Source organism: Pongo pygmaeus, chromosome 11 (assembly GCF_028885625.2).
Source record: "Pongo pygmaeus isolate AG05252 chromosome 11, NHGRI_mPonPyg2-v2.0_pri, whole genome shotgun sequence".
In the NCBI taxonomy this organism is placed as follows: domain Eukaryota; kingdom Metazoa; phylum Chordata; class Mammalia; order Primates; family Hominidae; genus Pongo; species Pongo pygmaeus.
Window position 1 is genome coordinate 45656433 of NC_072384.2, and position 27685 is coordinate 45684117.

Below are 27685 nucleotides of genomic sequence, written 5' to 3' on the forward strand. Positions count from 1 at the left end.
AAGTGGGGAAACTCAATCACACAGAGAATTTTTTGTGTCTTTCGTGGAAACTGAACCCAAGTACCTGACAGACATGCCACTGGAAACTACCTCCTCAAACCCAGTCCAGGGCTTCCAGTACCCACAAATTCCCTCCCACTTCAATCAGTGTGTGATTTTAAAGTATTTTAAATGACAATTTAGATCTCAAACTCTGTACATCTCAATCTAGTACTCACTTATTCCTGAATTCATTCTAGTAAATACTCACAAGTTGAAAATAATATTTTCCAAACTTTTATTATATTGACTTGCCAAAAATAACACACAGCAGTAACCAAAACACATCGCAGACTCTCTCTCTCTTTCATGCCCACACACCTACACACTCTCTCTTTCTCTCTGTCTCTACTAAACCAAGGGTAGTAATAATTCCTGTCTAAAAGCAAGAAAACTTAAAATAAAAAATATCTATTCTACAGCATGCAAATATTTCCTATGACTCTCTTATGCCATCCCCCCACCCCTTTGGTGAGATTAATTGTGTGACAAATGACATGAGATGGCCTTATGAAATTTCAGTCTGGAGCAATTTTTACTGCTAATGGAAATTATAAATAATATGTGCCTTTCGTCAACTGCATTCTTCAGTAATCTAATTGTATCAAGCTAATGAGACCTGGGTTAGGAAATGTTCTGAGGTTCCCATGCCCCAGGTCAGGGAAGGCTGAAAACATCTCGGAGCAGATGTGCTCAGTCTCGGAGGATGGCGGCTGGAGCACTTGGTCACTCCACAAAGCACTGGCTGTGCAGGATCCTGTGCACTTGACCCCTCTGCTAGAGGTAAAAAGCCTTCCTGTTGGTTAGCAGCAAAAATGAGGAGGGAGGAAGGGCAGAGGAAGATAAAATTCTCCCCTTCTTACCCTCTGTACCTCCATCTTTTATTAATTTTGTAGAAGATTATCTCCATTTCTTCCCAGGGACAATGGCTGTAAATGCTGCGTTTTCAGAAACTAACACATGTCTTGGCATCTGCGTGTGTTGAAGTGTCCAGGAGGTCAGGGGAGGGTTGCATGAGAACTAAAACACCTCTTTTCTTCATTTCTCCAAATCAATATTGTTTACTCTACAATTACAAAGGTTGATGCAACACCACTCCAGGCTGTTATAGACTTCAACTGCTTCAAGAAATATTTTATATAATGGTTGGATGACAGCGTTTAAATAAAAAATTTCAACATGTTCCTAAAGTGGCATATGCTATAACCTCCACCAACCACACACACACACACACACACACACACACACACACACAGCCTTGAGGTTAGGATGTGTGGGCGGCTGAGCTGAGATATAATTACCTACATCCTCTGAATGATGTCACATAAGGGCAAGATGATCTTAGGGGTTGACTTTCATATTTTGGTCAATATCCAAAATCCAATATGAGATTTTTTTCCCTCTCAGTTACTCATAAGTTGTTTTTGTTTTGCTCTGTTTAGTTTTCTCATTTCAATTCAGCTGGAAAATAGTTTTCTTACTCTCTCTTATTTTTTTCTTTGTGTTTTTTTTTTAACCAAAGTACAATCATCCCTACTCTCCCATCTTTCCCCAACCCTATGTACCATGAGAGTGAGTATACACACACACACACACACACGCACACATCTGTCACATCTGTGCTGCCTTTTTTTCCTTTGACCCAAGGGAACACTGATTTCATAGTAGCATACTAGCAAAGAATTGTTCCTTTAGTAAGCCTCCTGGGGTTTTATTTAAGATGTTTCAAATGTCCAAGAATGAGGACGCTCACTGTTTTTCTAAGGATGTGATCAGTTCTCACGGTGAGCCTTTTTCCCTCTCTCTTCTCATGTTCAACTCAAATTCTTTCCTTGCCCTTTGTGCTGTCCATTTGCAGTCTGCCAAAAGATTCTTCCTCTCCTGAGGCATTTAAATCTTTCACATATTTGTAGACTGTTATCATGCTCCTCTTAGCAATCACTTAGCCAAAATATACATTACTTTGTGCTGTCTTAATCTCTCCACATAAATCAAGCCTCTGGTCCCCTAGTCATTTTGTTGCTCGTCTATGAAGTCACTCCAATTTGGCTTTGTGTTCTGAGGTGACAAAAATGGAAGACAGATAACCCTGCTTAGACTCAATTCTGTCATGTTGAGACACCATCACCTCCTGCTGCTTAACATGAAGCTTTTTTGTATGCTAACTAAACCAATACTCTTCTCATACTGTTGGATTGCATTGCTGTTACATCCCTTTCTCCCTGAAGGTCTAACCTGGTGGGAACCTGGAAGTGGTTCATTATATTGTCTTTCAGCAACAATGAATATAGAAATCACATTTATATTTCTTTAAGACAGCAGAAGCAGACCCTCATGCCCCCACCCCAAATTCTCCAAACATTTATTGGAGCTATTAATTTTTCACATTTTTCCAGGGAGTTTCCATTAAGAATGAAACCAGACATGGAACTTTCTAGGCCTAACATTTTATGAGAGGGAAGCAAAAGCTTTTAATGAAAATACTTCTTGCAACTTTACCAAATATGCTTCAATATAGGCATAGAATCAAAAGTAGTTTCTTTATAAGCACTTGCTAAATTTCAGAAAGAAAATTAAATGAAACCTGAATACTTATGAAGTTCTTTGGAGGCACTTTCTTCCAAAAGTGTATCAGATTGATTCTCTTACATTTGTGTCATTCAGTGATAATCCTTCAGCTTCCTGATTGGCTAAAGTATTTGGAACCTGCTGGCTTTTGAATCACTCTTTATGCTGAAGGCGGGTGTGGCTGCTAATCTGTGGGTCATTAACACCTCATATACGTTAGTTCAGAGATGTGGGGTGTGCCTGTGTTTGCATTGCCAACATTCATAGCATTTCTTGGAAATTCAGAGGTTTTGTTTTCTGAGGGTTTGGTTTGAAATATTTTCCACATAGGCATTTCACTCTCACTCTGAGTAATCAGTTTTTTTTAGAGTTTGATTTATTTAATTCTTCTTTTCAGAACTCATTGATTAGTAGGGATATGCACCAGCTGGAAAGTCTGAAGAGGAGGTATAAGGATTGCTTAATTGCTCTCTGGAGATGGTATCTTGGGTAAAATGAGTATATCACGTGTTTCAGCTCCATCTTTATCCTGATTCCCAGTCTCTATCTACAACAATATTTTCATTCTTGTGGAACATACCAACTCCAAGTTTGACTCTCGTGATAAATCTGAGACTGTTTTTCTATTAATATTAGAAAGCTGAACTAATTCTCTTTCTCATGCTTTCTTTGGCATTTGACCTTGTATGCTACCTGTTAAATTAAGTTTAGCCTAAAGCTGCCTCCTTATATATTTTAAGTTCAGCCTAAAGGTTTCTCTGTACATAGTGAACTCTGTCCTAACTGGATGTGTAAACAGACTGTAGCCTACTCTTGTACCAATCACTGAGTTTTAGCCAATCAAAGGAGACCAACTGTTCAAACCGTGCTCAAATAAAGCAAATGCCAAGCTGTAAGCAATCCAGCTGTTTCCACAACTCACTTCTGTTTTCTGCATGTCATTTTCATTTTTTTGACCATAAATCTTCTTTGCCCATGTGGCAGCTCTGGAGTCTCTCTGAACCTATTCTGGTTTGGGGATGGCCTGATTCTCAGATCATCCTTTGGTCAATCCAACTCTATTTAATTTAATTTGACTGAGTTTTTTTTTTTTTTTCTCATACCTCTTAGGCCATCGTATCTTTAATCTAAATATTATACATAGGAGATAGATATCTATCTATAGATAGATATCTATCTCCTATGTATAATATTTAGATTAAAGATAGATAGATAGATAGATATCTATCTCCTATGTATATATCCTATGTATCTCACCTAAGTACAAAACTAAGAGACTTACATACAAATATATAGAAGCCTTGGGGTTGTTTTTTTTAGTTCATATATCCATATACATTAATGTATATTTCTTGCTTTTTCTCATTAGAATAAACATTCAAAATTATAATAGAGCAAAGTTCTTATCTGCTTTGCCCAACGTTTCTCAGAAACCAAAATAATTTATTGAAAAATATCAAGATAGGGAATGTCAAACACATTGGAGAAAAGGTTTGTTTTGAAAATTTCATGAGTGTATTTGCTTTTTAGGATATAGATCATTTTATGATACCAAATGAATGATAGAGAACAATAGCAGCAACACCAAACTCAACTCCTTACTGCAGCAAAGTAGTAATCCCAAGCAGTAACTCACTTAGGCAGTGTTTCCTGCCACCAAGCTTTTGTAGTCGCTGTTTCTTCTACCTGAAATGCTCTTCACTCAGATATACACACGGCTTATCACTTTTGCTCTATCACATTTTCACTTAAAAGTTCCCTTCTATGTGAGGCTCCCTTTGGCCAATTTAAAACTGCAACATTGATACAAGCACTTCCATCTACCTTCTCTGATTTTTTTATTTCCTATATCCCTTTTAATATTGAGCATGTCTGATGTTTGACATATTTATTCTGATTTTTTTCTGTCTTTTCTGCTAGAATATAAGCCTATAAAGGAAGACATTCTTGTCTTGTTGTTATATCTTTGGAATCTATTGTAGTCTTTAGCCCACTGCAGCACTTGACAGGTATTTGCTGAATGAATAAATAAAAATAAAATTCCAATACAACCCAGTGAATTAGAAAGTACCTTGGAGTTTACTGTAACCGACTGACATCTAACAGACACATTTCTCTAAAGCAAAACTAAAAATGGAGTAAATGTAATTGGAACGGCAGAATTGAATTTAGGGAAATTAATATGTTAATAGGGATTTTTTATTTCCCCTTTACATTTGCATTATACATACGCACATATAGACAACTTGCAAATAAATCATTAACTTCTAAGTGATAGTCTAATCAGATGAGGCATGTAGCCCATTGCTAATGTTATATCTCCCAACATTCTATAAGATATAAAATAGAGAAGAGTATTCATTTAAGTAGGAGTGCTTACATAGAATTAATGTTTTCCAAATCTCTCCATGTCTTCAGAAGTAAATGAAATCACATTTCTCCCATAAAACCACTGTCAACTACTTCAGTCCATATACATTATTCTATTCTCTACATTCATATTTCAGTTGATAGGTCTTGAGAATTTCTTTGTGCTAGATAGCACTGAAGTGCTGGAGAGACACAGCTAAAGAGACATAATCTTATGAGACAGACTCTTGTTTAATTTAATTTTACCATGATCATTAAACAAAAATCCACTTCCTATTCACTTTCCTTGCTTTGATTTTTCTCCCTTGCACATATTACTATCCAACATACTACATATTTTACTTATTTATCCTATTTACTTCCAGCTCGTTTACTAAAATGAAAGGCATGCAATCTTACAGCATACAGGACAAGATTCAGCACACAGAAGAACCTTCTCATCCTGCCTTTCGTTGACATTATGTGGAAATACAACAACTGTACTCCTGTATTTGTCAGGATACAACCAAAGAGCACAGACCATTCTGAGTATATAAAACAAAAGGAATTTAAGACAGAATCACTGATTACACCAAGATTTAGAAGAGGCAGCAAAGGAAAACTGGGTACGAGGAGGCAATCCAGAGATCAGCAACAACAGAAAGTGTCCATCATCCGTACATTTGAGGGACAATGGGCCAGGTAGGTTATTGGAGCCCAAGGCCATGTTCGCATGGAAGAACTGGAACCTTACTGGGCTCCTTCAGCAGAAACTGAGCCACAGAAGAAATTGAGCTACTGCTGGAGATACTGCTGTGGGTCAAAAAAGGGAAATCATTCTGCTTTCCCTTCACATACTGTCCAACCTCTCAGCAGCACCTCCCACTGGTGAAACCTAAGCCAAAGTCACCCCGCTCTTCTTGTGGGAAACGGGCCAGAGGCAAACAAAACATTTGGTCAAAGGGGCAGGGTGGATGCATCTGAAGGCAAGGAGGCTCGGCAACTGACAACACCTAACATGGCAACACTTTTGACACGACAGTTTGAACGTTAAATTCAATTACATTTTTCTTCAATGATGATTATTATCAGAGGATAATTTACAAATTGATATTAAGAAAAAAAGGTATTGGCCGGGAAAGGTGGCTCACACCTGTAATCCCAGCACTTTGGGAGGCCAAGGTGGGTGGATCACCTGATGTCAGGAGTTTGAGACTAGCCTGGCCAACATGATAAAACCCCATCTCTACTAAAAATACAAAAATTAGCTGGGTGTGATGGCGGGTGCCTATAATCCCAGCTCAAGAGGCTGAGGCAGGAGAATTGCTTGAACCCAGGAGGCAGAGATTGCAGTAAGCCAAGATCACACCACTGCACTCCAGCTTGGGCAAAGGGCAAGACTTCGTCTCAAAAAAAAAAAAAGAAAAAGAAAGAAAAGTCTTAAGGTTTAATCTCTTCTGCTTTTTACAGATCTCAACATTACCCAAGTAACAAATCTGTTTAATTTGATCTTTATATTTTCTGTGTAAATAAGTAAGAAGTGGTAAGAAAATTACTACACTAGTTTAGCTTTTTTAAGGAAAATTAGGAATAAAAAACCTAATGCTTTTATGCCCTCCTCAGGAAAAAAAAAATGCATAACAAAGAGAGAGAGAGAGAAATCTGGAAACACCATATCAAAGGAAAAGCCTCTGTAAATACAGAAGTTTGGTGGGTATTTTTCAAGCTGCTTAATACTGCTGACTGGGCATCTTTACATGACAAACACCAGATGGAAAAATCAGTTGAGAGTCACAAGCTGAGGATGATTTCATTATAAAATGATCATTTACTCATAATTATCCAGAAAAGTCCAAAACCCTTCAGTGCTTTTGTAATAACATTTGTGTTACCAAAATATAGCATGAGTGTACTTTTGCTAAAAGTTTACATTCTAATCTGCAGGAGAAACCTAATTATTCTAATATGACACATAAAATGTCTGTCTAATTTTAAAATTGAAATTCCAATTTCCAGTAAAACATTTCACCATCACACCATTTGCAGTTTTTCCTCCTAAACTGCTGTCTACAAAAATACTGTAATAACACAGCTTTTCTGATTAACCAAACAACCAATAATCAAGAAGACAGAGTGACTTACTTTCATCCTTATGTAAATAAAAAACTTATTTTTGTTCTCTAATAGCTGCACATAACAATAAAACGCTTTTAATAAGTTTTAAGAGACTTAGACCAAAAAATCAATTTAGCCAATGTCACTTCCAATGACCACACAGCGTGTCTAGGGCTGCATCATGACATGTTTGCATTGTTATTTGGTGGTAAACAAAATGAAAAGATCTGTCATTGGAATTTAAATAAGAGAGACTGGTTACATAAACTACAGCATTCTAAATTTCAGTACTGTACAGTCAACAGCTTGAAGCTCCCCCTGCCAGCTAAACACAGTTGAACTGTTTTTCCAGAGAGGAAAGATTAATAGCTACAAATCATGACCTTTGACTTCTGACATAAATTCTAAGTGAAATGCAATTGGAAAAGCTGGTGAAACCTTAAGTTATTGCTATAAAGGAGTATAATGACCACATATCTACAATGACTAAATATATACACCCAATTTGGAGTCACAGATTTTCTCTCCAGCTTAGGTTAGAGTATGTCTTATGAATGTACAAGTTTTAGGTTTGCATCCCCACTGTACTTCTGCAAAGGAAAGCCTCAAATTGCTGACTCCTTCAATAATGCAGATTGTTTACAAGTATGATATCCAAAGAAAATAAACCTGTATAAATATAAGGAATATATTTCCTTTGACATTTTAATTGCCTTTATTTAAAAGTCATTTTGTACATTACTTTGTGGTATTGCAATTCTGAGCCTTCTCGAGGAACAGAGAGGCTGATGATTTTCCCTAAACATTTAACTAGTTAAAATTGGAGAATTACCATAAAGTTGGGATATATGTGTGTTCTTTGAAAGAAAAATATGTAGCTTTTATTACTGACCATGACATTCAACAGTAACTTATTTATCATATTATCATTACTAAAATAAGAATGACTTTATAGCTTAATTATAAAATGATATAATGCATTATATCATTCATAATTCATTTATGATAATAATAAAATATCAGTTACAGGCAACTACCAAGAACAGGTCAAATCAGTAGCTTTTTAATTGTAATTCAACTATGCTTCCTATAAAGAAACAATTAAATTAATACCTGTGTACCAAATGAGTGTGCAACAAAGAGTTAATGGCCCATTTCACTGCAATGTAAAAATGGAATTCCAAATACCATTCAGTGGCACAGAAGCACCACACCAAGCTGCACTTTTCATATCCCTTTAGGAATAACAGTTATCCTATTATAAATTCTGGAGGAAAAAGATCCTAGTATTACAGAACTGATAAGTAGCAAGCCATGTACTGATGGGTCAGATAAAAAGCTTTCTGTAAAACAATAAAATACCCTTTTTCATAAATCTCATAATCCTGGATAGGCCTATGCAATGTAACATAGACAGTATCACCAGTTTCCAAAAGAAAAGAGAAACACACACAGACACAGAGAGAGAGAGAGAGAGAGAGAGAGAGACAGAGCTCATTTTTATGATTCTGAAATTCTAATGCTGAAATATGACTCATGCTTCTTATATCACATTTATTCAGTGGTGGTTACAGACATGCACTAGTCTTGAAATGAAAAAAAAATTCCTTAAAAGGGAATTTCTGTTTGTTAGCTCTCTCTTAAAATTCATCATTTTGTTTGTAAGAGCATTAAAATAACTTGTTATAATTCTCTAAGGAGAAAGAGGTAAGTGCTCTGCTGTTGTTAATCTTAAATGTGTGTCATTAATATTTAGTTGTTTCCAGATGATAAGCTATTAGAAACCTGAACATTTGCATATCTCTTCTTGGCTTTCAATTCTAGATGGCGTGCTGAGAAAATGGGTTCGTTTCCTTTTCCTCCTGAGACCTAGATGAAAAATATGACACACATATTTAATAGGCACAGAGAACATAAGATGACTGGGTAGTTATCAACATCATAATAGATACTTCAATGAGGTTTTGGAAGATGGAAAGTGGACACAAGTGTGTGAATCAATGAGCACTGCAGAATTTGCTACAAAAAGGCTGCTCTGGGAGATGAGAATCAAGTCTTCTCGTCAGACACTAAAGTGGATTGGGCTCAGAGGAGAAGAGTGCATGCAGCAAGAGAGGGAGAAGTAGTCATAATGATGACTTAAGGATCAGTATTGGTGATGGTTGTGTCAGGCAGCACAGTCAGCCCCTAAGCAAAGCCTAGGCAGTCCAGCATTTGTCTCTGTGGGGACAAAACAATAGGAATTATTTACTAAAGAACTTAAATGAACTATCTGGGGAGGAAACAGTCAGAAGACAAGTGTGGATATCGGACTTCTAAATACAATTCTGACCATTCTGACATTTGAACTGTAGCCACACACCCAGCACCTTGTTGCTAATCCTGTAATAAAGTATGACAGTAGTCCTGCCCCTCTCATATGCAAGAGGCTGACTGCCTATTCAAGGGAGGAGCACAAATAGAACTATTCTCAAATTTGCCAGAGAAACCCACATCTGCTGACCAACTCTGCATTCTTAACTATGGACAGGCAAATAAGGATCATCAGATGTGTGAAAAAAGCAACAGCATGAAAAAGAAATGCCAAAATAAACAGAAACATTGATCGCAGAAGAAGGAAAGAGAGCAGGTACTACTGTAAGCAAATAAAAAGGTATAAACAACAAAAGCCTCTCTTGTATAAACAGAAATCAGAGGTGATATTATGTCAATATAACAAAAACATGATGTTATATGGAAGAAAGAAAAAATCAGAGAGTGAAATTAGTATGCTTGGATAATTAGAGATGTAAATATGATATAAAGAGAAACAAGAGGGGAAGCAAGAGGAGGAAGAAGTTTGTCCCAATATGTAGAACAGAAAGACAAAAAGTGTGAGAGAAAAAATATTAGTCAAGATGAAACAGTAACATTCTACTAAAAATATTTCTTAAAAAATAAAATTGAAAGCAAAGCTGGAAGGAAATTATCTAATTATCAGAAGAATAACAGGGGAGAACTCCAAGGACTTAAGACAGGAGTCTAGGTCTAAAGATTCAATGAGTGCTCAATACCTAATGAAATATATATTTCTAAACTATTCTTGTGAAAATTTCAGAACACCAAGGATAGAGATACTGTAAACTTCTAAAGAAGTAAAACGGCTAACATACAAATAAAACTGAGACTAGCATAGGCATTCTCCCCAGAAACACCAGATTGTAGAATAAAGCACTGCAGAAAAAACAAAACAAAACAAAAAAAAACACATGATTTTTATTTCAAACTCCATGTCATTCCAAAATATCACTCAAATGTGCGGCCCAAATAAGGACATTTTCAAACAGACATGATCTTTTAAAATGTACCTTCTGCATATAATTTTCTAGAAAGTTCTTTGAATATGTGTTTCAAAAAAAAAAAAAAACCTGCAAAAGAAAAAGAGGCAAATATTGGATCTAAAGAAAGGTGGATATAGCCCAGGCAATCCTTAAAGGCAAGTGTGGGCTGATGGCTGTACATCGGGTTTAAAAATGAGCTGGTCAAAATTGAAGCACACAGGTAGAAGGACTAGAAGGGGAGGATTTCAGGTAGAAAGAGGGTGTTAGAGAGGTTGGAAATAGGACATAAGATAGCATGTGTGAGAGGATGGAAGTCTTGAGATTTTGATGAATTCACAAAGAGAGCAGAATTAAAATTTTCAAGAAAATAAAAAGATGCACAAAATAATATGCTCCAAATAAAAGATCAAACAAAATGCTTCTTAGCACTTGGATGAAGTATAAGAAATGAGAATCCAGTTGTCCTCAATCCTGGAAATGTTTTTCTTTAAGTGTCCCAGACATCACGACACCAGACTTTCAGGAAAGAAAATTTAATCCCATTTGCTGTGGCAGTGAACAATGTTTACAGGGTCACAACAATGCAAACACTGCAAATTGGTTTCCAACTTCAAAAATCAATCTGTGGACAAAAGATGAAAAGAGTACCAGTTTGATAAGTTAAAATAAATCAAAAGAATAAAGGAAGAATGAGGCAGATGAAAGGTGGAGGGAAGGGTAGTGTGAAATACTGGCTAGAGCTGATGGTTTATACATAGAAGAGTATGCATCCTATTCAAAGTCATAAACATAATGTATGGAAAAACTGAAAGTAATGATAAAATTGTCAAATATTGAAAGGAGGGAGCAGGAGAGAAGATGATATAGAATGAATAAACCATATATATATACTTTTTTTTCTTTCTTTTTTTTTGAGACGGAGTCTTGCACTGTCACCCAGGCTAGAGTGCAATGGCGTGATCGCGGCCTACTGCAACCTCTGCCTCCCAGGCTCAAGCGATTCTCCTGCCTCAGCCTCCTGAGCAGCTGGGACTACAGGCGCCCACCACCATGCCCAGCTAACTTTTGTATTTTTAGTAGAGATGGGATTTCACCATGTTGGCCAGGCTGGTCTCAAACTCCTAACCTCATGATCCGCCCAACCCGGCCTTCCAAAGTGCTGGGACTACAGGCGTGAGCCACCGCATGCAGCCATAAATCATATATTCTTAAGAAAGTGAACAGACATTGTCTCCAGTTGGAAAATTAAGAAAAACAGATACAAACATACCTAGAGTGAAAACGATAACCTACAGAAAAATGAAAACAGAAATGATCAGAGAAAATTTTTCCTGGAGATTGGGACTAGGAGCAGAAAAAAATGAATTGGGTGACTCTGCTTTTCATTAGAAGCCTTTTTGTACTATTCTCTTTGCTATAACACACATATAACCTTGAAAAAATTTCAAAATAAAAATAAATTTAAATTCTTTTAGAACATTTCCACCCAGTTTTAAATGACTGAAACTTAAAAACCACATTTTTAATACTAAAAAATACTATACCAATTTTAAAAATTTCTTTGTGAAACCACTTACTACTCTGAACTGTAACATATATACTATTTCCACTAGAAACTTACTTCAGAATGTGAAAGAGCCTTTAGGAGCACCCAAATTAGCTATGAGTTCAACCTAATGTAATTTGTTTGAATGTTTGGGAGCATGATCAAAGCGATTAATTTTTTTTTTCAACATCTGCTTGCATACCTGTAACTTTTTCAGAAAACTCAATATTTTATTATTTGGAATTATTTCACTGGACAAATTTTGTTTCTAGATTAAGATAGAAGGCTGTAATGGATCTCAGAGATTTGTGATGATTTCCAATATCTCTAATGTGTGAATTAAAGAGGATTTGTGAGTCTCAACGTGGTCTAACAGGTTAAAAAATGCACTCCTTTAAAAGCTGCTACATATGAAATTGAGTAAATATAAGCATTTTTCACATTGAGTATACCCCCTGTTACTTGGTTTTTGAATCAGTAATACAGTGTCAATAGAGCAAATATTGTGCCATAAGTTTCGTTTTGCTTTAAGAGACTGGGTCTCGCTCTGTCACCCATCCTGGAGTACATTGGTGCAAGTGTAGCTTACTGTAGCCTTGAACTCCTGGGCTCAAGCAATCCTCTGATCTCAACCTCTTGAGTACTTGAGACTATAGGCAAAGACTGCCATGTCTGGCTAACTTTTTTGTTGAGATGGGGTCTCACTATGTTGCTCAGGCTGGTCTTGAACTCCTGGCCTCAAGTGTTCCGCCTGCCTCAGCCTCCCAAAGTGCCAGTATTACAAACATCAGTCACCATGCCTGGCACCATAGTTGTTCTTAGACAGTCAGCAAAGGTCAACCAGTGACCTATAGCATTGACATATTATTAACTACTTCAGGCCAAGTAGCAATCTGAGCTGGATCCATATTAATGATTCTGAGAATCATACTAATTATGACGTTTGGTGAAACTTACTGCTTTTGTATAGCATACAATGAGTGTTACCAATTTATCTCTAGTCTCTCCTGATTTCACCAATGGCTAGAAGAGAAATCTGGTTCGTATATATGTTGAAAATTGGACCATACACACACACACACACGATTAGGATCAATATATAATAGGACCATATATTTAAAAAAAATGGAACATTGTATATTTTATATATATAATATATGGACCATTCTATGCTATATATATGGTTCTATTCTATATTTAATAAGATCCTATTAATCTGCTGCAATCTTATATATCAAATCTATATATGTAAGTCTTGTAAACTTACAAAGTAGATTCTAGCTACGAAAATCTAGTGTTCTCCAGCGCTGAGCTGTTCAGTGCAATTTTGTAATACTTGAAGTATAATTTAGAAAAGTTGTAATCCAATGGTATATTTACAGAAGTAGAAACATTTAAAAAGGTGAATTTACCTGCCTTCTATGAAATTAAATTGTTTTGGATAATTCGATAATTGAGCTGATAGGAAGATGTCAGTGGACTGTTTCAAACATAACGGATTTTCAAGTATGGAGTCTTTTTTATTGGAATCCAGATGCAATACTATACAAATAGAAGTCATATTTTATAATTGAAATTTCAGTTTAGAAATCCAGAGATGCCTTTATTTGCTGATGTAGTCCCTCATATTAAATAGATGGAATTTCCAGTATATAGTTGCCACTCACAGTTTTGAGTAGTCTGTCATCAAGGACTGGGGCCTCTGAACCAGGGTTACAAAAATAGTTAACGTTTAACAGCCTTCCATTTGTCAAAGATGGTACCATGCATTTTGCATGCTTTATTTCATTTAAACCTCACTGCAAACTCCTGAGGTTTGTATAGTTTGAATATTTCTCACAGAAGGAAAATGAGTCAGAAGCTTGTAAGTGACTTACCTGAGGACATACACAACTAATAAGTGTCTGAAACAGAATTTGAACTGAAGCCTCCTGGCTACAGAGTACACAGTATCTCCTTCTTATGCTATCTCTACTGCCAAATATACCAAATCCAGAATTTTATCACTAAAGATATTTTTTAAAAATTTTTACTCATATAATTAGAAAATGTTTTTCATGTGTCTGACATAAAAATACTGAATAAATGTTATGTTTTTGCTACAAAAAAGTATAGACTCTGACTGTATTCATTTCCTTTGCTTGAAAAATCTTTCTTACCACATTCATATGATATACTTCATTCAAATCTCCTAAACGTTACCATATCAGAGATGCCTTCATAAAAATAAGCATATAAAATTTACTCTTCTGGTTGGGCATGGTGGCTTCTGCCTGTAATCCTAGCATTTTGGGAGACTGAGGCCAGAGGATTGCTTGAGCCCAAGAGTTTGAGACCAGCTTGGGTGACATAGTGAAACCCTGTTTCTAAATAAGGAGAAAAGAAAGAAGGGAAGGAAGGGGAAGGGAAGGAAGCGGAAGGGGAAGGGGAAAGGGAAGGGGAGGTATAGGGGGAGGGGAGGGGAGGGAGAGGGGAGGGGGAGGGGAGGGGGAGGGGAGGGGAGGGGGAAGGAGGGGAGGGAGAGGAGAGGGGAGGGGACGGGAGGGGAGGGGAGGGGACGGGAGGGGAGGGAAGGAAGGGAAGGGAAGGAAAGGGAAGGGAAGGGAAGGGAAGGGAAGGGAAGGGAGAAAGAGAAAATGCTATCCTTCTGCTTCTAGCTCTTTCGAAGTAGTTTTTTGTTTGTTTATTTGTTTTGTTTTTACTCGAATGTAAACTCCATAAGGAAAGGGAATGCATCTGTTTTGTTCATCGATAGATTGTGAGCACATGGGGCTGTCAATGCCTGATACGTAGCTCATGCTTAATAAATGTTTCTTGAGCGAATAAAGAATTTTAAGTCTTACTTTACCACTTGGGTAGAAAATAATTGTTTTGCAATTGAATAGACATGGTCAGCAGCGATAAACCAAACCAGACATTGATTCCATGTGGAAATGCTTGGGAGAAAGAGGAATGGTCAGCAGGATGTATCACATCTCTTGGAAAGAAACACCCAAAGACTAACTCCAACAAAAGAATACAACAGGAGCCTCAGGAGCATCATTGTTGCAATAAAGGCAGAACATTTATTCTAAATCCATGTCTATCTCTGTGCATTCTGGATATGATAATCAGCAACTTGATTTTTACATGTCTATGTAAAAATAAATTTTAGTTCTTTATAATACTAGGGGAAAGATTTAGCTCACTATCAGCCTAATATTAAATCCATGTCAGTTCCCTTCCTGTTTCTCACATTTTTCTTAGAGTTTATTATATTTTACATTTAATATTGAAGATTTCATAGAACATGCTTCTATAACATGAAATTGTATTCCATGTAATTCTTCTTTGCACTGAAATGTTTTCAATGTTTAAAATATTGGAAATACATTGAAAGCCTATGAAAACAATATTAGCATGCAAGATAAGGTGACTGGGGCTGTGGCTTCTCATTTTTTCTGATGTATTCCATAACAATGGTGCATGGAGGACATAATTTCACACACAGCATAAAGTAAAAGAGTGAAAAGAAGCCCTGCTTTATAGTAGGACTTTAAGTAATATAAATGTAACTAAGATTTCTGTTTTATCCCATTGGGCCAATTTGATCAACTGGTGAAATTTACTATCTGATCAGACAGCTAAGAAAGAATGATGATTATTATTAACAGCAAGGAGAGAGTTTCAGAGCAACTGAACAAAATGAAACACACTTTAAACTAATTTGATGTTTCTCTAGAGTCTGGAAAAGTAAAGGATGTATATTTAAGCAGTCTAACAGCTGAGACAAAACACCACAACCTTTCTCAGTCAATTGCATTACCAAGCAGAATATATTTGTAAATATCTTTTAAGACACTAAAATATGCTACTTAAATTAAAATCACAGTGTTGCCATAATTCATAGCCCATGGTAAAACAACTAAAGGTAAATTACTGATGTCTACAGGAATCAAGATGAAGAAGCATGGTAAGATTCTTAAGCAAAGGTGTTTTGTCCTCTAGAAAGCTGTAGTTCCCATGCTAGGGCTGGAAAAAGGTAGATGGGCAGTAAATCTACATTGTATGAATGAGTGTTAGATGGCTCATCTGTAATTACAAAGTGGCACTGGACAGTTAGCCTATCCTGGTTCAACTCCTGAATGAAGGATTTACTATTAACTGTGTGACTGGGGAAACAAAGTTAACATTTCTGGGTCTCAGTTTTTTCATATGCAAAGAAAAGAGAATGTAATAATTCCTACCTCCTAGGGTTGCTGGGAGAATTACATAACCAAATCCATGAGAAGTTGTAGCTCTCTACCTGGCACAGAGTAAGCACTCAATAAATGTTAAATTCTAATTTTATGTATACCCAGGCCAAATATTCTCAACCCAATATGCACGAAAAGGTGTACTCCATCTTTGTGTGGGTTTTTTTGTTTGTGTTTATTTATTTATTATTTTATTTTATTTTTAGTGATAGTGGTCAATGAATTTGTTTTGCTTTGGTCCCAACAACTTTGTCCTAATATGTAGAGAAAAATGCTTAGAAATTCCAAAAGTATGCCATGCCTATATATTATCCACATATTTGTCTGTCCAGGCATTTTTTTTCTGCAAAATTTTCAAAAACTGACACAAATAACTATTTTTATTGATGCTGGATACCTTGGTGCCCCAGTGTTACACAGAGAGTGACATATTCAAAATTCTAGAGAAATGGCAAATTTCAACTTTACACACTGTTGGTAAATGTCCATCTATAAGATATAATTAGTAGCGTATAACTAATACTTACATAGAGATACCATTTTATTGCTGAACTTTTCTATTCTCAATTAACATCACTATTCTTATGTTTTTATTTTCTTTTTTTCTTTATTACATTATTTTTTCCACAAATATTAACTGAGTACATGTATTATCCTATCAACCCATTAATTTAAACACTTCAATTCCTTCCCATTGCTCTAAAGATATAAACTAAATACTTAATCTACTCTATAAGACCCTGCAGAATCTGTACCCTACAAATCGCTCAGGCTTCTTTTAGAAACATGGTTTCCAATGCCTCCTGCTTTCAGCCCCTGGTCTGCCTTTAGTTCCTCCAATGTGCTATGTTCTTTCCTGTTATAAGATTCTTCAAGTGCTCTTTTTCTCCTCTGATTACTCTCACAGCCCCTTTCTTTTTCTTCTACAAGAAGGTATGTCCCATAAAATAAAATAAGTAGTGGCAACACTGTACGTCTCTCTCTCTTTCTCTCTCTCTCTCTCTAAATATATATATAGAGATAGATAGATAGATAGATAGATAGATAGATAGATAGATAGATAGATGTGTGTGTATGTACGTGTATATATATAGATGTGTGTATATATAGATAAATGTGATGTTTTATGAAGCAGAGATGAATACTAGTTTATGAGCCCTGCTCAAAATTTCAGGTCCACGAACAAAATAAATTATTATTGTAGTTTTTAGGCATTAGGTATTGAAGCAGTTTGTTAAGTACCAATAGATAAACAAAACACCTTGCACCCATGTGGATTAACATCACTAGAAAAAAGCCACACAGCCATGCAGACTAGTTTTGATTTAAATTCCAGTCTACTGGAATACATGCACTTGTCTACTTGACATCTTCACTTTGATGCCAAATATGCAGTTAAAACTTAACATGCCCAGGTTCAAATTCTTAATGCTATTCCTCTGAAAAGCTGCTCCTTGAGATTTTCCCATCTCAGTCGATTATAAATTCTCTTCCCAGTTGCTCAGACCTAACAAGATTGTGATCATCTTTGACTTCACTTTTATGTTCAACAATAAATCCAGGAGCAAATCCTGTTGGCTCGTGCATAATAATATATCCAGAATTTCACCATGTCTCTCTATGGCCACAGCTACCATCATCTTCATCTCCATATTGATCTCTGTGTTTCCTAGAGTCTTGGGGTGCTTAGTGAGGGGTGGTAGGGAGGGAAGGTTGTGCTCAACACAACAGGCCATGTTATCCTTATACAACTGTGAAGTCATATCACATCATCAGATCACTCCTCTTTCCAGCACCCTCCAGTGGCGTCCTAATTCACTCAGTAAAAGCCAAAGTCCTTAAATGTCCAAATAGCCCATGTGATCTAGGTCTTTTATGTCTGACTCATCTCCGACCTGTTTCCCTCCACTCACTCACTTCTAGCTATATTGGCTTCCTTGCTTTTCCTTGAATTTACCTGCCTAGTTCTAGCTCTTGGGCTTCTTGGTGCTATTTTCTATTCTACCTGGAATCTTTTACTTGCTGTTGACTTCCTTGCCTCCATCAGGTCTGTGTTGAAATGTAAAATTCTGATCATCTTATTTAAAATTGGAACACTCTCTGCCCATGTCTGTCTAGCAACCTGCATAGGTTTGTTTTCTCTATAACCTTTATCCCATCTGGTATTAAATATTTAAATATTTAATTTTATTCTTCACTCTCTCAAACCCTTAGAACACCAGCATCATGGCTTGTTCAGTCTGTTTTGTTTACTGCAACATTCCATCCTGCAGAGCAGTGGAGATGCCTACAGTATTTGCCTGATGAACAACAGTACATGTGTCAGTCTTGCCTTCTTCCTGATTAAAACCCAAGCTTCTCAAAGACTGGTCTGATGCCATGTGCTTCACAAGTACCCTCAAGATATCTAGCACATATTTGAGGATAGGGAAGTTTTATACACACTTTCAATGCTTGCAATTAAATTAAAGGATTCTCAGAAATTTAGTAGCATCCATATGACTCTATTGATATTCTTAAAAATATTTCTTCCTAATCAGTGCTCATTTGCAAGAAAAATTATAGAATTGTAATATAATTACATTATAGAAATAGTTTCTTGTAGAAAGTTGGTCTAAAGTCACACAAGAAACGGTAGTTAATAATACTTGCTAATATTTAAACCATAAATCAAAAATACATATTTGTTATTATGTATTATTATATTTCATTTTGCTTTGTTTTGCAGCAATGTTCTTTAGAACCACCTTTGGATGGTTAATTTTATGTATCAGCTTGACTGGGCAAGGGATACACAGATAACTGGTAAAATATTATTTCTGGATGTGTCTGTGAAGGCATTTCCAGATGAGATGAACATTCAAATTGGTCGATTACAAGCTTAGGATATCTCTAAAATTAGTGATCTCCAATGTCAGATGATGTTGTTTCTCTAATATTAAACACATGTACAACACATCTCACACACATATGCACACATATTAATACCATTCTAGGAGTAAATAAAAGAGATATTTATGTATTTTTTCTAACTGAGTTATTGGCATACTAGGAATGTCAGAAATGGTACAACACAGTACAGATATGTCCTGTACATTGCAGAACTTTCTATTCATGGTGCCCATTCACTATGTGATGCAGCATCCCCTTCAGTCATCATAAGATCCAAAAGCCCCTTACACTTACAAATGCCTCTGGGATGGAGAATGCAGTGCAGCAACAAGGGTAAAATTAGCCCCATTCCTTCATTTCTTATCAATAATCTTCCCAAGTAAAACTTACAGGTCAGCTGGGCGCGGTGGCTCACGCCTGTAATCCTAGAACTTTGGGAGGCTGAGGTGGGCAGATTACTTGAGGTCAGGAGTTCAAGACCAGCCTGGCCAACATGGTGAAACCCCGTCTCTATTAAAAACACAAAAAATTAGCTGGGTGCTGTGGCACGCACCTGTAATCCCAGTTACTCGGGAGGCTGAGGTAGGAGAATCTCTTGAACCCTGGAGGTGGAGGTTTTGGGGAGCTGAGATCCCACCACTGCACTCCAGCCTGGGCTTCAGAGCGAGACGAACAAACAAATAAACAAAACCTTATAGGTCAATGTGAGTCTATCTTAATTAAAAATTATATACATAAAAAAAGATTGTCTAGCTTTCCATATGAACGCCACTCAATGTTAAATAATCTTCTCGGTTAAGAATCTCCTATATTTCTTTATTGAGTTATCCCATTCAGCTAATTGTATTTCTTTTTCCTCTATTTGTATTGAGATGTTAAAACATAAGGTGAGTATTGCCCTGGCATGAATTTCATACTCATAGCACATTATCTAATCTGCATGTCTACTATAAACACATATTTTATATGAAAACTTTCTATAATTTGTCATACTTCTCTCAAAAAAATAGTTGATCAAAATAAGGAATAGAATTGTATTTGCAACCAAGCATCCATTCAATTAGGTGAGTGGAGTCTGGAAAGAAATACAGTTTCTTTCACAAACACCTCAAACAATGCTTAAAACAGATTGGGCTGACAATTCTCACAACCTTAGTGTCTCCTCCAAGATTTACAATGGCATACGTCCCCTTTTTAGCAAATTAAACCTTATGTCAAGGCTTAAAATTAAATCCAAACCCCTTCTTCTTTCTCTGCAGAAGGAACAAATTGGCCCCACATGCCAGTAGTCTAGGAGTGCTGATAGAAAACAGAGTAAAGTGAGAGCTCCCCAACCTGGAAGGTTTCACGTGGCCTAATCACCCGGGATAAACAGTCAATTCTACTTAAAGTTTTACATAAAAAGACTGGTAAAATACAGAGGATTTAAATATAAGAAGTTTTTTATACCACACAAAACTGACTGGATGCCAAAATTTTACATTTCTGTGCTGTGCAAGCACTTTATGGGGAATGTGCTTTTTATTCCACTTTTACATGTTTGTTATGAGTCTGTTTTGCAAAGTTTGCTCCGAGCCTAGGTAATAAAAATAAAAAATGCACACAAATGGTCATGATTAACGCATAGAGCAATCTATGCTTTTATACATATGAAATGCATATCTGTTTCTAGATATTTCAATATAGCAAAATATGTGTAAGTTGCTCTAGTTTTCACAAATTCATTGTAACAGCAGATCTTGCTGTGGAATTATTCTAAAAGTCCTAGAACACAAAGTTCTTAGTTTTTTAGACTTATTTTGCCAGGAAAATATTCTGAGTCTGTTTCTTATATGTTACTTGGCATTAGTCTATATTGAGAATTGACAGGAATTGCTTCTCCATAGGAATCTGAGAATGTGGCATGCATATAAAAACATCTCTAAATGTATTATTAGATTATCATCTTAAAATGAAATGTAGTATATTGATCACTACACATATCACACTAATTTACCAAATTAGTGTGATGCTTTCCAATGACAGTGGAACAAAATCTGGTTTTAAACACTGTAACCAGTGAGAAGTGTGGTGGATGTCCTGATGAGCCATCACTTTTTAAGGGAGTTTCATTTCCAGGATGCATTTCTAGATGTGAGTGTGTGTTTCTTTACTGTTAAGATAGTAGGGAGAGATATGCAAGCTCTTCATGGAAAACCTGAGGTATAGAAAATTAAAGTATAAAACAGCTGTATGCATATATTGTTTTCGAGGTTGAGCACTGCACAGTTCTAAAAGACGGTCATTAATATGTGTGGTCATTTTTATTAAGTGTCTTGTGGAAAATCTGCTCTTTTTCTTGTGCACATAGGTACCACCTGGGCTAGAGAAGACAGGTATTTTGCAAGCAAGAGAGACAACTATCTTTATAATCACTGAATGGCTGGGGCATAGATGAAACTAGAGCATGAAAATACTTCCTGTTTTTTGTTTGCATTCATAAGGAATGTTTTAAATAATCTGAGAAGATATTGTCTATTAATTCCCTCAGTGGCATTTTGGGATTTTGAGGTAAATTTTTAGAAACTAGTATCTAAATGTGAGAGTTTATGAAAGAAGAAATAAAAAAGATAGAGGCTTTCAGTGTATTATTACAATAAATTCTTATCCTGTCTCTTAGTTCTTTCAGATTCCTCTGACTTTCATTTGTAATTAAATCCCTGGTTTAGTTTATCTTAGCTCCATAACGGGCAGCATATTAGAAAGTATATGGTAGTTGCCAATTTATTTTGCAGCGATTTGGGTTTAGAGTTACATATGGATTAGTATGAAATGATTGATCTCTTTGTCTTATAATATATATGGTCTAAATTCAACTTCAGTTTCACAAACTCTTAGATGAAAAACAATATCAGGTTTATTCTACTATGGAAATTTCATGTTTAATAGGTAAACTAGTAAGATGTTTGAAGAAAGTGAAGAAACTTGATTCATCCCACAATACGCAATTTTTTGTAGATGCATGCACATATGCCTCTTTAGGACAAATAAGTCAGTTCAATGATGATCTATTTGTTGTGATCCAGTTCCATATAAGTCATCCTGTGAGGCTGCATCAGTTTCTGAATTGTCCCTGAACAAGTGACCCTGCAATTTCTTCCAGTCATTGCAGAGAATCCTGTGATTAAAACTGTCAGGAGTTCTGTGAATGATTATTTTCCATGGCTCCACAGCCTTGTACCCACTAAAAGCCAATTTTTTTAAAAATATTGGATCAGTTATTTTACGTATGAACCACAACTGCCTTAGAGGATCTATTTCAGTTTTGCCTATAAGTTGAAATGTGAGTAAAATAAACCTTTTGCCCCAGCTTCTTCTTTATATTTAGACCAGATACATTCCTGTAAGATCCTCCTCCCTTAGGAAAAAGGTAAACAGAAGAATCACATAGTACAGAATGCACTTTTTTCCAATTAATTGGTGGTAAAATGGAAGAAGATGTGTCTCCTAGCACTACTTAGGACAGGACATCAAGAGAAAACCAGAAAATGTGGAGTTATGAATGAGATACACTGTCTGCAGTTTCAGCTGGTTTTCCTCTGGCTATTTCTCCAAAACATAAAATTTCTATGTCCCACCAATACAGTGCATTGGCAGAGACATTATTGTTTCAATGAATCTTAATTTTGGAAGAGATTCCCATTTGACATCTGAATCATTTCGATTCATTTTAGTTCCATCACTTTTTGCTTCCTGCAAACCAGACACGGGTCCTTTAAATTTTTACTATTGCCAAAAGTCTGTTACTTCAAACTAGACATCGTCTGCCTGTTTTCAAAGGGCAGTGAGTGACTGCCTACTTGGGCTTCATGGCTCTGGGAAGAATTCCTCTGAGAATGGAAAATTCATTTGGGTTTGCATCCATTGTTTGGATTTCATAAAAGGAAGTGAATTTTAGGATGATCACACACACACACACACACACACAGTCTTACGCTGTAAGGCCTCAGGAATTAAAATATACTTTGAATGTAAAAATTGGACGACATTTCTGAAGTGAGGAATATATGTGAATGTAATTTGCATAGATTTTTTCTAAGACTAGTTAGTTCTAGAAGAAACTGCAAACTGTATTATTATCCATCACCTTGTGAAGCTGCATTTATATTTAACAAGTTTTTAAAAATTTTTCCAAGATTTGTTTTCTTGTACCTAGCAGCAAAACTAGTGTCAGCAGAATACTAAGTAGAAATACAATTTATGAATTCCCAGATTTAACAATAGAATGTATGTGAGGTAAGAATCTCTATGAGTTTATTTTAGATATAATTATAATTTTATCAAAAATATTTTTATATTTACAAGTCTGTTATAACTGCAAGTTTAATCCTCAACTTACAAAATGTCTTTATGATATGTAATATTCAATAATATTGCTTTATTAATTATAACAATTATATATATATATTTTATATATATATATATATATTTTTTTTTTTGAGACGTAGTCTTGCTCTGCCACCCAGGCTGGAGTGCAGTGGCGTGATCAAGGCTCACTGCAAGCTCCGCCTTCCGGGTTCAAGCAATTCTCCTGCCTCAGCCTCCGGAGTAGCTAGGACTACAGGCGCCCGCCACCACGCCCAGCTAATATTTTGTGTTTTTAGTAGAGGTCGGGTTTCACCATGTTAGCCAGGATGGTCTGGATCTCCTGACCTTGTGATCTGCCCAGCTCGGCCTCCCAAAGTGCTGGGATTACAGGCGTGAGCCACCGCGCCCAGCAACAATAATACATTTTTTAATGTTCTACTTGAAATAAATGTATGTATTCTCCATTTTACTGGTGAAAAAATATAAATCAATATAATGTATTGACCAGAACAATAGATTTTTAAGTAGAATAGATTTTTAAGTATAATTTTTAAGTACAATATATTTTTAAATACAACCAAATTTCTCATGAGTCAAAAAACTTCAGTTGTCAAATTTTTCTAGTTTTCAATCCTTCTCTCATTCTTTCTCTTTTCCTCCCCTCAGTCCCCACCTCCCATTCTCCTCTCTTTTTCTGTTATTTCTATAACTGCATTTGAAAGTGACTGCTATGGGAAAAACATCTTGGGCAAATGCAAAGAAGATAAATCCTATTTTCCAGTTCCTCCCCATTTGCCGTTACTTTTATCCATGCATTCCCCAGCCTGCCTACCATTGTTTGCAATGTCGAATTAAAACAGTTGCCACTTGGAAAGACAATTTTATTGTTTTAAATGAGTTGTCAAAACATTTCTGTAAATAGAACAGATTATATTTTAAATAAGTTCTGCCAGAATCCAAGTGACTGCTTTAAAAGCTACACTTCCAGGCAGACCAATACATTACTATTTAGTTAATCTCCATATTATGGACCTAATCTAATATCTGGAGAAGGCTGCTTTGTTTTCAATGCCACCACAAACAATTGACTTTCTCAATTTGTCAAATTAAAACAAACAAACAAACATTGACTGTCATGAAGTGAAAACAATATTCTTGAGGAAATGCAGTTTAAATAGCCAGTTGTAATGACCATGATAAACATAATAAAACTATTTTGGCAAATGAGGTGTTTGAATATCTTTGAAGATCTGCAAATATTTAAGCAAAATAAGTTATAATAAGATTCTGAAATCAAATTATGTTTTATAAGTACTGTTTTGATCAGGGTCCTTGTGGGGAATGGATGGGAACATTTGAGAAAAGTATAATGAATGAACTATCTTCAAAGATATAGGCAATGTGTAACGCAACTATCAGAACAGTAGAAACCTGGGGCTGATAGGAATGAGATGACAACAGCATTAGGCCTGAATGATGAAGGGGAAGGGGGATGCTAGAACCCAGAGTCACAGAACACAGAATGCCAGGTGGAGAGGGCGCCTGCCAAGAGCTGCTGACCTCAGATCCTGGAACTCAGCCAGCTGAGGAGATGACCCCAGGGCTCAGGTGCCAGGGCCGTATATTGCCTGAGCAAACTCTCCTCCTCTAGTCTCCTGCCAGTTCTCTCCACCAACTACCCCACCTTAAGCCAGAGGTCAGTGGACCTGATGAAGTGTGATGAGTGATTCTGTATGAATCATTGTCCTGGACCTTAGAGCAGAGGGAAGAAGAGTTTGTATCAGGAGAAGGAAAGAAGACATAAAAAGCTGATTAGATGCACAGATATTTATATTCTTGGATATATTAGGATCACTGATGGGATTGCTTCTTTTGGTGTCTATATTTGAGGTTGATATAAAGACTTACTTTTACATAAAGCTTGCTACATACTCTCCTAAGAACTTTACATCTATTAACCCGTAAAATCTATCCCAGTGATCTGGTTTTATTATCCTCATTTCGCAGACGAAGAAACTGAGGAACTAGGTGGTTAAATTAGATTTCACAGCTAGGCTGTCTAGCCAGAATTCTTACCTGTTACATAATAAATCCAGTCCCTGCTGTGTAATTGTAGCAAAGTCCTTTTGATTATTTCAGAAATCTGAGTGGACCTGACAGCTCAAAATACTGTCTGCATTTTTATTTACTATTAGAAATACTTCGGTAAATTAAAACAATATTACAATACATAAAAGGCAATATATGTTTATTCAACCAAAATTATTGATTATCTTTTATGTACCAGAGTTTCCACTAGCTAATTAAAAAACTGAACACATATAGAGTTCAAAGGCTTACTTATGGGGAAGATAGCAAGCTTTATTTATGGGGTATATAAAATCATTGCATGAGACATATACTAACAAATTATTCATTGTTTATTAGAAATTCAAATTTACCCAGATTGCCTTTATTTTTATCTGCTAAATCTGGCAACCCTGGAATAAAGAGATGTGTGACCCTTGGAGAATGTGTGGAAAGACATTCCAAACAGAATGAATGAGAGAAAACCCTCATGCATAAAAATGTAGGTATATATTGAAATGCTTATTTGGAGAAGAGAGAAGCATGAGGTGATTTCATGGTGTCCAAAAGAAGGTAGATCAGAAAAATTTTACTGAAAACACAGATTGAGGTTAGATGATTAAAGACCATTTAGTCTGTCAAGAAGAAATGATCTGAATCACGGAGAGATTTTAAGTAGGGACAGGATGTGATCATATTTGCATTTTAAAACCATAACTTAGATGGCAATGTGAAGGATTAACCAAAGTAGAAAGGGGAGACATTGGAGAAAGCTCTTGGAATCCTCCAGAAAAGCCTGTAGTAGAATGAAAAGAGATTAATTATTTATATTAAATATGACAAAAGTTTTTCTTTTTTTCTTTTAGCACTTTTGCCCACTTCCAGCCATACTTTGGACCACCTACTGCCTCATAAGGTTGCTGTTGTTATTGTTGTTTTTAAATCTCCACAAGTCTTACAAAGTGTGGAAACTGGCCTGTGGACACTACAGTGACCCCTGACCCTTCTTGGATCTATGAAGAAAATGATAAATTGTCTTTTGATGAATGCACTTGGCCCTGGCAGTTGGTGACTGCTGTGTATTTGTGAGACTATCCAGGGGCTATCACAGCGAAATGGATGTCTAAAACAAATGATTAAATGTATTAGCATAGTTTCATCTCTGCAATATTTTATGTTAAATTTTTAAGATCATTTATTATAAGTGCACTCTCTAAAGGTAGTTTCATCCTAGTTAAGTATACCAAAATTGAATTTCTGTTATTTCCACCAAGTACCTTCTTGAATAGTCTCAAAATAAGCAGTTATTCTTTTTTTTTTTTTTTTTTTTTTTTGAGACGAAAAGTCTCACTCTGTCGCCCAGGCTGGAATGCAGTGGTGTGGTCTCCACGATCTCGGCTCACTGCGAGCTCCACCTCCCGGGTTCACGCCATTCTCCTGCCTCAGCCTCCCGAGTAGCTGGGACTACAGGCGCCCACCACCACGCCAGGCTAATTTTTTGTATTTTTAGTAAAGATGGGGTTTCACCATGTTAGCCAGGATGGTCTCGATCTCCTGACCTCTTGATCCGCCCGCCTTGGCCTCCCAAAGTGCTGAGATTACAGGCGTGAGCCACCGTGCCCGGCCGCAGTTATTCTTAATTATAAAATTGATCATAGCAAAAATATTTTTAGAAATAAATTTCTCGTATGAAATGGAGGCAATATTCTGTATTTTCCTTTTCAATGAAATAATCATTCATGCAAAACATATGTTCTTCTTATCTTACCTATACAATTCCTGAAAATTCACAATTTGATGCTAAATGCAATGGTTACAAAAACACCTTAATAAACTTATGTCACATAATATTAACTCCTAAAGTTGCTCTTTTTAAAAGGTGCTTTTTTAAAAAAAATAGCAGAAATTATTTAAAGTCTCGATTTTTTCACACCACAACACAGTATGACTTCAACAAGAAAAACCAATATATCAAAAGTGCCTAATAATAGTAATAAAAACACCCATTGTATTCAATCTATAGTGTAAGAGAGCATTTTATGTATTGAGAGCACATAGAGACAGCGAGGGCCTATATCTTATTAATATAAAAGAATAGCTGAGTTTTACCCTCATACAGTTGAAATCATTCTGGATTGATTGGAAGTAAAGTTTACCTTACTGAATACATGAATGTTTCTTATAAGGAAAAAATAAATCAAGAGCCC

At 36.1% G+C, this 27685-nt stretch overlaps 1 pseudogene; it reads left to right on the plus strand.

The window, feature by feature from the left end:
- Positions 1-26472, plus strand: part of LOC129031551 (large ribosomal subunit protein uL22-like) — a 70668-nt pseudogene extending 44196 nt beyond the window's left edge.
- The last annotated feature ends 1213 nt before the right edge of the window (positions 26473-27685 follow it).